Consider the following 12,567-nt stretch of genomic DNA (forward strand, 5'->3'; position numbering starts at 1 on the left):
AACAAATGTAATATGCGTAAAAGGGAAGAGGGTAGAGGAAAGGAAAGTAGAGCCATGGTGTCAGTGTATATAGAAAAAAATACCTGGGTCAGTTATGTTTAAAAATTGGGTTATTTGCAAAGCAGAGATAGAGACACAGATGTAGAGAACAAATGTTTGGACACCATGAGGGGAAGGTGGGATGAAATGGGAGATTGGAATTAACATATGTACACTATTGATTCAATGTATGAAATAGATAACTAATGAAAAACTACTGTGTAGCTCAGGAAACTATGCAGTGCTTTGTGGTGACCTAAAAGGAAAGAAAACCCAAAAAAGAGGGGATATGTGTATATATATATAGCTTCGCTTTGCTATACAGTAGAAACTTAACATTGTAAAGCAACTATACTCCATTATATTATTATTAATTTAAATAAATAAAAACAAGGAAGTGGAGTGTATAGGGGCATAATGGAAGTAATGGTTCTCCACTTCATTCAACAGGCTTCCCTGATAGATCTGTTGGTAAAGAATCCACTTGCAATGCAGGAGACCCCAGTTCAATCCCTGGGTCGGGAAGATCTGCTGGAAAAGGGATAGGCTACACACTCCAGTATTCTTGGGTTTCCCTTGTGGCTCAGCTGGTAAAGAATCCGCCTGCATTGCGGGAGACCTGGGTTTGATCCCTGGGTTGGGGAGATCCCCTGGAGAAGGGAAAGGCTACCCACTCCAGGATGCTGGCCTGGAGAATAAAACATCCCATGCCAGTAGACTACGCCAAGTTACATATATCTAGAGTAAGCACTAGGAAAACTGTAGTAATATACTCACTATAATCAAGATGGGATTTTTTTTATGTTCAAATAACTACAACAGGAAAGAGAAAAAAAAAAAAAGGAAAGAGAAGAAGAATGAGGAATACAGAAAACAAACAAATAATAAAATGGCTGACAAATTCTAACAATTACCTAAATTCAGATGGTCTGAATGCACCAAAGACAGATTGGCTTAGTAGATAAAAATGACTAATAAATCCTACCTTCCAGAAAGATTAAAATACAATGTTATAGATAGGTTATATCATTCATTATTTATTAAAAACAGAATGGTTTATTAGATAAAGTAGACTTTAGAGCAAAGAAAATTACAGAAACATTTGTGTCTTGTTTAGTCGCTAAATTGTGTCTGACTCTTTTGCAACCCCATGAGCCATAGCCTGCCAGGCTCCTCCATCCATGGGGATTTCCAAGCAAGAATACTGAAGTGGGTTGCCTTTTCCTTCCCCACAGAAACATTACACAGTGATAAAAGGATCAGCCCACCAGGGATACATAATTCTGAGTAAGTCCACACCAGCCATCAGAGCTTCCAAATACATGAAGCAAAACCTGGTAGAGCTGAAAGGAGAAATAGACAAAGCCACAGTTAGGCTTATAACTTCACCATCCCACTCTCAGCAACTGGGAGACTGTGCAACAGAAAGCAAAGCTGTAGAGTCACTGAAACAGGCACACGCATACAACAGGGGCTTCCACATACACAAACGCACACAACAAACACGGGCTCCTATGCAGCAGTTCTGACTGGTTTATCTCAGGACAACTTTGCTCTCCTAAGCATCAGTGAGTTCCTCAAACAGCTTTTGCTTATTTCTATTATATAATATTTATTGATTTTTATATATGTATTATGTAATTATTATATAAATAATACATATTACAATATATAATTATATAATACATTATATAATATATAATTATATAACAATTATATAATTATAATGTATGATTATATAATATAATTATAATATATAATAATTATATAACTATTATAATTTTACATATTATTATATATAATTATATATATTTTATATATATATATATATATATATATATATATATATGGCTTCTCCAGTGGTGCTAGTGGAAAAGAACCTGCCTGCCAATGCAGGAGACAATAAGGGTTTGATCTGTGGGTTGGGAAGATCCCCTGGAGAAGGGCATGGCAACCCACTCTAGTACTCTTGCCTGAAGAATCTCATAGGTAGAAGAGCCTGGTGGACTATAGTGCATGGGGTCACAAAGGGTTGGACACAACTGAAGTGATTTAACATGACCAGACACACACACACACACACATATTAGTAATTGACACCTTTCTAAAATAATTCACTTAACATAAACCCATTCAGTACTTCTTAATATAAATATTTTTAAGTTAGTGGCATTGTTTTTAATTTTTGCAAATCTCTAAGTTCTGACAAGAGAAAACAACTGGATTCTCATATGTGCCTAGCATTCATTTTGTTATACTATCACACATGTTGTAACCACTGGAAAACTACACCATACATTCATGAGCATGAGAAATGCACATAACATCTTAATACTCTAATGAAAAAGTAAAGGTTGCAGACACCTGAACCTCAGGTCCCCTACAGGTATCCCTGACAGCATATGGCCTCTATCAAGTCAAAGCTAACAGCCCAAAGCTGTTAGCCCAAGAAAGCCTCCCACAAAGGTGATGCTGCTGGAAGTGGATTCTGTTTGACAAGGAGAGAGAAATGAGTGCAAAGGAAGAGGGAAAGGAAAGTTGGGAGAGGAACGGAAAGTGTGAGGTTTTTTGTTTGGGCTATTTTTTTCATCACTTTTCAAAAACCACAGAGAACGACACCCTGAAACTATGAAGCTAGGGAAGCAGTTCTGCCCCATCTCATATAACATGAACAACAATCCCATATAAAATTATTAAAAGAAAAAAAGATTAATGGGTTAAATTTGGAATAACATTCCTATAAATAATGAAAGAATGCAGAGATATATGCTTACAAAATAAAGACATGTCTAATATTTAAATGAGCTTTAAAAATTAAGATTATAGATGCTATGATAGAATAGCAAAAAAATAGAATATGAAAAATTCAGAAATGAGATAATTGGTTAAAAACAAGATCTGAAAAAAAAAGCAGATGAACTCAAGAAAGAATTAGAAATAAAGAGGAAAATTTTGAGAAACTGAATATTAAACTGATGGATGTGCTATGCTGCTTCTGCTGCTGCTGCTGCTGCTGCTAAGTCGCTTCAGTCATGTCCGACTCTGTGCAACCCCATAGATGGCAGCCCACCAGGCTTCCCCGTCCCTGGGATTCTCTAGGCAAGAACACTGGAATGGGTTGCCATTTCCTTCTCCAATGCATGAAGTGAAAAGTGAAAGGGAAGTCGCTCAGTCGTGTCCGACTCTTAGCGACCCCATGGACTGCAGCCTATCAGGCTCCTCCATCCGTGGGATTTTCCAGGCAAGAGTACTGGAGTGGGGTGCCATTGCCTTCTCCAATGCTGCTTCAGTTGTATACAAATCTTTGTGATCCTCTGCACTGTAGCCCACTAGGCTTCTCACCATGGGATTCTCCTGGAATGGGTTGCCATGCCCTCCTCCAGCAGATCTTCCTGACCCAGGGATTGAGCCTATGTCTCTTATGTCTCCTGCGTTGGTAGGTGGGTTCTTTACCACTAGTGCCACCTGGGAAGCAAAAACCAAATGAGTCCAAGAGAAACAAAGGAGGGAAGGAGGAAAGCAAATTTACAAAGTAAAGTTTAAGAAGATTTGAGAAAAGTGATAGATACAGAGGACAAAGAAGATTCAATGTAAGTATAACAGGCATATCTGAAAAAGAAAACTGAAATAATGGGAAAAAATAAATAATAATTTAAAAAACTACGCTATCAAAAAAAATTGCTCAGTGAAAGAGCAATGTACTTACAAGTATATACTACAAATTTACTCCATTTACATGCAAAAATCAACCCAGGCTGGTCAACAGTAACACATACTCTAGTAAAATCATTGGTTTTTAAAAGAAAAAGAAAAGCCTCTTTGGACAATCAGACAAAAGACCAAGGTATTTAAGCTTCCAGTTCAAGATGGCAGAGTAGAAGGACATGCACTCATCTCCTTCTGCAAGAGCACCAAAATTGCAACTAGCTGTTGAACAACCATTGACAGGAGGATGCTGGAACCCACCACAAAAATATATCCCATGTCCAGAGACAAAAAAGCCACAGTGAAACAGTAGGAGGAGCACACCCACGATAAAATCAAATCCTATACCTGCCGGGTTGGTGACCCATAAACTGAAGAACAATAATACAAAAGGAGTTTTCCCACTGTTGTGAAGGTTCTGAACCCCATGTCAAGCTTCCCAGCCTGGGGATCCAACCAAGAGACTGGGAATTCCCAGGGAATCTGACCTTGAAGCCAGCAGGATTTGATTATAGGACTTCCACAGGACTGAGGGAAACAGTCTCTAGTCTTGGAGAGTACATATAAAATCTACGTGTACCAAGACCAGGAGAAAAGGAGCAGTGACCCCACAGGAGACTCACCAAAGCTACCTGCTGGTGTTGGAGGGTCTCCTGTGGAGGCGAGGATTGACAGGGGCTTACCACAGGGAAGGGGGCACTGGCAGCAGTAGTCCTGGAAGGCCCCCATTGGCATACACCCTCTTCAAGGTCACCATTAACCCTACCATAGAGCCCTAGACCCCAGGGATGGGTTGCCTCAGGCTAAACAACTAACAGTGAGGGAGTACAACCCCACCCATCAGCAGATAATTGGATTAAAGTTTTACTGAGCAAGGCCCTGTCCACCAAAGCAAGACCCAGTTTTTCCCACTGGCAGGCCCTCCCATCAAGAAACTTACACAAGCCACTTAGCCTCCTCCATCAGAGGGCAAACAGAAGAAGCAAGAAGAACCACAATCCCACAGCTAGAATAAAAACATTTAGTCAGTTCAGTCGCTCATCGTGTCCGACTCTTTGCAACCCCATGAACTGCAGCACGCCAGGCCTCCTGTCCATCACCAACTCCCGGAGTTCACCCAAACTCATGCCCATCGAGTCAGTGACGCCATCTAATCATCTCATCCTCTGTCGTCCCCTTCTCCTCTCACCTTCGATCTTTCCCAGAATCAGGGTCTTTTCAAATGAGTCACCTCTTCGCATCAGGTGGCCAAAGTATTGGAGTTTCAGCTTCAACATCAGTCCTTCCAATGAACATTCAGGACTGATTTCCTTTAGGATGGACTGGTTGGATCTCCTTGCAGTCCAAGGGATTTTCAAGAGTCTTCTCCAACACCACAGTTCAAAAACATCAATTCTTCGGCGCTCAGCTTTCTTTGTAGTCCAACTCTCACATCCATACATGACTACTGGAAAAAACCATAGCCTTGACTAGATGAACCTTTGTTGGTAAAGTAATGTCTCTGCTTTTGAATATGCTGTCTATGTTGATCATAACTTTTCTTCCAGGGAGCAAGCATCTTTTAATTTCATGGCTGCAGTCACCATCTGCAGTGACTTGGGAGCCTAAAAAAAATAAAGTCTCTCACTGTTTCCACTCTTTCTCCATCTATTTGCCATGAAGTGATGGGACCAGATGCCATGATCTTAGTTTTCCGTATGTTGAGCTTTAAGCCAACTTTTTCACTCTCCACTTTCACTTTCATCAAGAGGCTCTTTAGTTCTTCACTTTCTGCCATAAGGGTGGTGTCATCTGCATATATGAGGTTATTGATATTTCTCCCAGCAATCTTGATTCCAGCTTGTGCTTGTGCTTCATTCAGCCCAGCATTTCTCATGATGTACTCTGCATAGCAGTTAAATAAGTTAAATACAGCCTTGATGTACTCCTTTTCCTATTTGGAACCAGTCTGTTGTTCTATGTCCAGTTCTAACTGTTGCTTCCTAACCTGCATACAGAGTTCTCAGGAGGCAGGTCAGGTGGTCTGGTATTCCCATCTCTTGAAGAATTTTCCACAGTTTATTGTGATCCACACAGTCAAAGGCTTTGGCATAGTCAATAAAGCAGAAATATGTTTTTCTGGAACTCTTGCTTTTTCGATGATCCAGTGGATGTTGGCAATTTGATCTCTGGTTCCTCTGCCTTTTCTAAATCCAGCTTGAACATCTGGGTTCACAGTTCATGTATTGTTGAAACCTGGCTTGGAGAATTCTGAGCATTACTTTGCTAGAGATGAGTACAATTGTGTGGTAGTTTAAGCATCCTTTGGCATTGCCTTTCTTTGGGATTGGAATGAAAACTGACCTTTTCCAGTCCTGTGGCCACTGCTGAGTTTTCCAAATTTGCTACCTATTGAATGCAGCACTTTCACAGCATCATCTTCCAGGATTTGAAATAGCTCAACTGGAATTCTATCACTCCCACTAGCTTTGTTTGTAGTAATGCTTCCTAAGGCCCACTTGACTTCACGTTCCAGAATGTCTGGCTCTAGGTGAGTGATCACACTATTGTGATTATCTGGGTCGTGAAGATCTTTTTGTACAGTTCTTCTGTGTGTTCTTGCCACCTCTTCTTAATATCTTCTGCTTCTGTTAGGTCCATACCATTTCTGTCCTTTATTGAGCCCGTCTTTGCATGAAATGTTCCCTTGGTAGCTCTAATTTTCTTGAAGAGATCTCTAGTATTTCCCATTCTGTTGTTTTCCTCTATTTCTTTGTACTGATCACTGAGGAAGGCTTTATTATCTCTCCTTGCTATTCTTTGGAACTCTGCATTCAAATGGGTATCTCTTTCTTCTTCTCCTTTGCCTTCGGCTTCTCTTCTTTCCACAACTATTTGTAAGGCCTCCTCAGACAGACATTTTGCTTTTTTGCATTTCTTTTCCATGGGGATGGTCTTGATCCCTGTCTCCTGTACAATGTCACGAACCTCCGTCCACAGTTCATCAGGCACTCTGTCTGTCAGATCTAGTCCCTTAATCTATTTCTCACTTCCACTATATAATCATTAGGGATTTGATTTAGGTCATACCTGAATGGTCTAGTGGTTTTCTCTACTTTCTTCAACTTAAGTCTGAATTTGGCAATAAGGAGTTCATGATCTGAGCCACAGTCAGCCCCTGGTCTTGTTTTTGCTGACTGTATAGAGCTTATCCATCTCTAGCTGCAAAGAATATAATCAGTCTGATTTCAGTGTTGACCATCTGGTGATGTCCATGTGTAGAGTGTTCTCTTGTATTGAAAACTACATTACAGAAAGTTAATCAGGATGAAAAAGCATAAAGTTATGTCCCAGATGAAGGGACAAGATCAAACCCCAGAAAAGCAACTGAATAAAGTGGAGACAGGCAACATTCCAGAAAACGAATTCAGAATAATGATAGTGAAGATGATCCAAGGTCTTGTGAAAACAATGGAGAAGATGCAAGAACTGTTTACCAAAGATCTACAAGAACTAAAGAACAAACAGATGAATAATACAGTAGAAGAAATCAATAGCAGACTAACTGAGACAGAAAATCAGATAAATTATATGGAGGACAGAATGCTGGAAATCACTGCCACAGAACAAAGAATATAGAGGAAAGAATGAAAAGAAAAGAAGACAGCCTAAGTGACCCCTGGGACAACATTAAATGCACCAACATTTGCATTATAGGAATCCAAGAGGGAGAAGAAAGAGAAATGACCAGCCTGAGAAAATATTTGAAGAGATGATAGATGAAAACTTCCATAACATGGGAAAGGAAACAGTCAATCAAGTTAGTAAGCACAGAGAGTCCCAGGAAGGATAAACTCAAGGAGGAACACACTGAGACCCATAGTGCTCAAACTCACAAAAATTAAAGACGAAGATAAAATATTAAAAGCAACAAGGAAAAAACGACAAATAATAAACAAGGGAACTCCCATCAGGCTCTCAGCTGATATCTCAACAAAAACTCTATAAGCCAGAAGGGAATGGCATGATAATATATTTAAAGTGATGAAAAGGAAGAACCAAAAATACTCTACTCAGCCAGACTCTCCTTTAGACTTGATGGAGAAATCAAAAGCTTTCCAGACAAGCAAAAGTTAAGAGAATTCAATACCACCAAACCAGCTTTACAACAAATGCTAAAGGAACTTCTCTAGGCAGGAAACATGGCAAGGAAAAGACCTACAGAAATTAAACTCAAAACAATTAAGAAAATGGTATTAGGATCATATGTATCAATAACTACCTTAATTGTAAATGGATTAAATGCACCAACCAAACGATAGACTGGCTTGGCAGATGAAAACATGTGCATGTATGTACTTATACTTACCACATCACTCTACTTGACCTCCCAAACTATATGTAATTATTTTATATTGTTAGGTTAATCATGTTTACATTATGATTTTCAACTGTAATTATCTTTTATTTTTTTGTCTGGCTATTGATTGTGAACTAAAGCACCTCTTCAAAGTGAAAGAAGAGAAAAAGTTGGCTTAAAACTGAACATTCAGAAAACTAAGATCATGGCACCTGGTCTCATCACTTTATGGCAAATAGATGTGGAAACAGTGACAGACTTTATTTTCTTGGGTTCCAAAATCACTGCAGATGGTGACTGCAGCCATGAAATTGAAAGACACTTGCTCCTTGGAAGAAAAGTTATGATCAACCTAGACAGCTTATTTAAAAGCAGAGACATTACTCTGCCAACAAAGGTCCATCTAGTCAAAGCTATGGTTTCCAGTAGTCATGTATGGATGTGAGAGTTGGAATATAAAGAAAGCTGAGCATCAAAGATTGATGTTTTTGAGCTGTGGTGTTGGAGAAGACTCTTGAGAGTCTCTTGGACTGCAAGGAGATCCAACCAGTCCATCCTAAAGGAAATCAGTCCTGAATATTCACTGGAAGGACTGATGCTAAAGCTGAAACTCCAATATTTTTTGGCGACCTGATGTGCAAAGAATTGACTCATTTGAAAAGACCCTAATGCTGTGAAAGATTGAAGACAGGAGGAGAAGGGGATGACAGGGGATGAGATGGTTGGATGGCATCACCGACTCGATGGCCAATTTGAGAAAGCTCAGGGAGGTGGTGATGGACAGGGAAGCCTGGCATGCTGCAGTCCATGGGGTCGCAAAGAGTCGGACATGACTGAGTGACTGAACTGAACTGAACTGATTGTGAAAACTGATAAACCACTTTTACTATTGTTATTATGTAACTATAACCCACTTGACACCATTGTATCATGATCAGCCAACAGAAAAACAACAGAATACTGTATCACTAAAACTACCATTTAATAGAAAAACCTGTAATCACTTTTTAAAATCCAGATGCATATCGAATTATCTTGGAATTTTTTGAAAAATACAAATGCCCAGATATTTCTTTTTCCCTCTAGAACTCCAGATATGTTTCTAATGAGCAGCCATGTTTAAAAACTACTGGACTGTATGATGATCCTTTATCTAGTTTGTTTCACTTTTTCTACTTCATATTCAGTGCTCCCATTTCATGTAGTTTATGTTTTCAATTTCTCCAGCTCTTTTCTTGATGTTCGTTCTCAAACCTGTATCATGTACAGTAGAAAAGCTGTTGTACACATATGTATAAATAGTATATATAATATATATATCTTAGAAAATGTATGAATTTTTGCCTAATTAAAATTTTATGACATTTTGACTCCACTTGTTTGACTTAGTATGAATAAAATGCTATATTTCTAATTTTAAAACAATAGATATGCAATAAGCAACAAAGATTTACTGTATATCACAGGGAACCATAGCCAATATTTTGTAACAACCTACAATGGAAAATCGGAGAAGGCAATGGCACCCCACTCCAGTACTTTTGCCTAGAAAATCCCATGGACGGAGGAGCCTGGTAGGCTGCAGTCCATGGGGTCGCTAGAGTCAGACACAACTGAGTGACTTCCCTTTCACTTTTCACTTTCCTGCATTGGAGAAGGAAATGGCAACCCACTCCAGTGTTCTTGCCTGGAGAATCCCAGGGACGGGAAAGCCTGGTGGGCTGCCGTCTATGGGGTCGCACAGAGTCGGACACAACTGAAGCGACTTAGCAGCAGCAGCACAATGGAAAATAATCTGAAAAATAATATGTATGTATATGTATAACTGAATCACCTTTTTTTGCACTTGAAACATTGTAAATCAACTATATTTCAATAAAATATATATATTATTAAATGAAAAAAATTTTTCAAAGACCAAGCCATTTAAAAGGGAAGTAAAATTAGATTGACTTCTGACTTTTCAAAAACAACACCATGCCAGAAGCTAACAATACTCACACAAGTATCTTGCTAAGATGTCAATATTATCTAAACTATTTACAGATTCGATACAATTCCAACAGCCTTTTTTTAAAGAGATGGAGAAAATGATTGTATTTCCAAATCATGCAGCTTTTATATATAAAGGCCACACATGTGTATCAACATAAAATAACTCAGAGAATATTATTCACTTGAGTCCTTCCCGAGGAGTCTTCTATGACTCGGGGTCATTCTAAATCTAGCCCAATGCTTGTTTGTGTACAATGCATGAGCCATAGGAAAAGTATAAAATATCCATGAGCCCAAATTTATATAAATAAGTGAGCAATAAATAACTGGGAAGATGAGACAAACCTCCTATGAAGAATTCCAGATTAATTTAGGTAGATACTCTTCTCTTTCCCCACTAAAATGCACTTAGTAAGTTGCTTCCAGAGAGTATAAGGTGGAAGGGGAAGGGGAAGGGAATCAGTTTACAGTGGCAAAAGCTGCAAACAGCTGCTGGCCAGAGAATCAGAGTCAGCATCATCAGTGTTAAGTCATGCTGATAGTATTTTCCCCTGATGTGATATGAGGAGAAAGGCACTTAACCTCCGTGGTGGTAGTTGTTTGTTTCAGTCACTAAGCCGTGTCTGACTTTTTGTGACCCCATGGAATGCAGCATGCCCTGCTTCCCTGTCCTTCACTGTCTCCTGGAGTTCACTCAAATTCATGTCCATTGAGTCGGTGATGCCATCTAACCATCTCATCCTCTGTTGCCCCCTTCTCTTCCTGCCATCAATTTTTCCCAGTATCAGGGTCTTTTCCAGTGAGTCAGTTCTTCACATCAGGTGGCCAAAGTATTGGAGCTTCAGCTTCAGCATCAGTCCTTCCAATGAATATTCAGGGTTAATTTCCTTTAGGATTGACTAGTTTGATATCCCTCTATGGTCATCCTCCCCAAAACCCATAATTCTACTCTAACCATGAGGAAAACATCAGGCAAACCCAAACCGCTGGACATTCATCAAAAAACCTGCGAAGTCCTTCTCAAAACTATCAAGTTAATCAAGGACCAGAAAATCTAAGAAACTGTCACAACCCAGGGGAGGCTAAGGAGACATACTAACTAACTGTGATATCCAGGTTTGAATACTGGAACAGAAAAAGGACATTGGGGTTAAATTGGTGAAATCCAAGTAAAGTGCAGAGTTCAGTTAAGAGCAATGTACCAATGTTGGTTTCTTAGTTGTGACAAAGGTATTGCGGTGACATAAAATGTTAACAATAGGGAAATTGAGCCAAGAACATACAATAATTCCACTATTTTTGAAACATCTGTGTTAGGCTAAAACTATTCTTTATTTCTTTTTTTGGTAGTATGGATATTAAATTTTTTTTTAATTGTAATATAGTTGATTTACAAGATTCTATTAGTTTCAGGTGTATAGCAAAATGAATTACTTAGCATATATTTGCTCTTTTTTAAGATTCTTTTCCCAGACAGGCCATTACAGAGTATTGAATAGAGTTTCCTGTGATATACAGTAGGTCCTTATTAGTTATCTATTTTACATAGTAGTGCATATATATCAATCCTTGTCTCCCAATTTATCCCTCAACCCACCTTACCCCTTGGTAACCATTAAATTTGTTTCTGCATCTGCAACTCTATTTCTGTGCTAAAACTATTCTTTAAAAGCTTATTGTTTTTTTTTTTTAATTTTATTTTATTTTTAAACTTTACAAATTGTATTAGTTTTGCCAAATATCAAAATGAATCCGCCACAGGTATACATGTGTTCCCCATCCTGAACCCTTCTCCCTCCTTCCTCCCCATACCATCCCTGGACTCTGTTGCAGAGGGAGAGGGTGGGAAGATTTGGGAGAATGGCATTGAAACATGTATAATATCATGTATGAAACGAGTTGCCAGTCCAGGTTCGATGCACGATACTGGATGCTTGGGGCTAAAAGCTTATTGTTTTAAAAAGACAATCTTAAGCTGTATTATGGACTAAATCTTGGTAGTTGTCCAAAAACACCATGTATTGAAACCATAACCGCCAGTGTGTCTATTTGGACATCAGGCCTGTGAGGAGATGATAAAGGTTAACAGGCCATAACGGAGGGGCCCTAATCTGAAAGGGCTGGTGCCCTTACAAGAAGAAGAAGAGACACCAGACTCTCTCTCTCTCTCCCTTGTAGGGACACAAGGAGAAGACGGCTGTCCACAAGTCAGGAAGAGAGTCCGCACCAGGAACCAAACTGGCCAGACCTTAATCTCAGACTTACAACCTCTAGAAATGTGAGAAAATAAATTTCTGTTGTTTAACTCACCCATTCTATGGTGCTTTGTTATAGCAGCCTCAGCAGGCTAATACAAGGTGTATGATTGCACATGGTAGTTGTATGCACAGGAGGCAGTAGAACACTACAGAGAGGGACAATCCGATTATGAATTTGTGATGCTACTATACAGAGCAACCTGTAAAATATTTGCCAAAACTAGAAGCTGA

The 12,567-nt window shown here is 39.2% G+C and overlaps 1 long non-coding RNA gene across 1 annotated transcript in view; it reads right to left on the bottom strand.

Moving 5' to 3' along the window:
* LOC133253054 (uncharacterized) overlaps positions 1 to 12,567 on the bottom strand; it is a 76,711-nt gene that overhangs the window by 19,311 nt on the left and 44,833 nt on the right. The window lies entirely within an intron of this gene.

The sequence above is a fragment of the Bos javanicus genome, chromosome 8, assembly GCF_032452875.1.
Source record: "Bos javanicus breed banteng chromosome 8, ARS-OSU_banteng_1.0, whole genome shotgun sequence".
Classification (NCBI taxonomy): domain Eukaryota; kingdom Metazoa; phylum Chordata; class Mammalia; order Artiodactyla; family Bovidae; genus Bos; species Bos javanicus.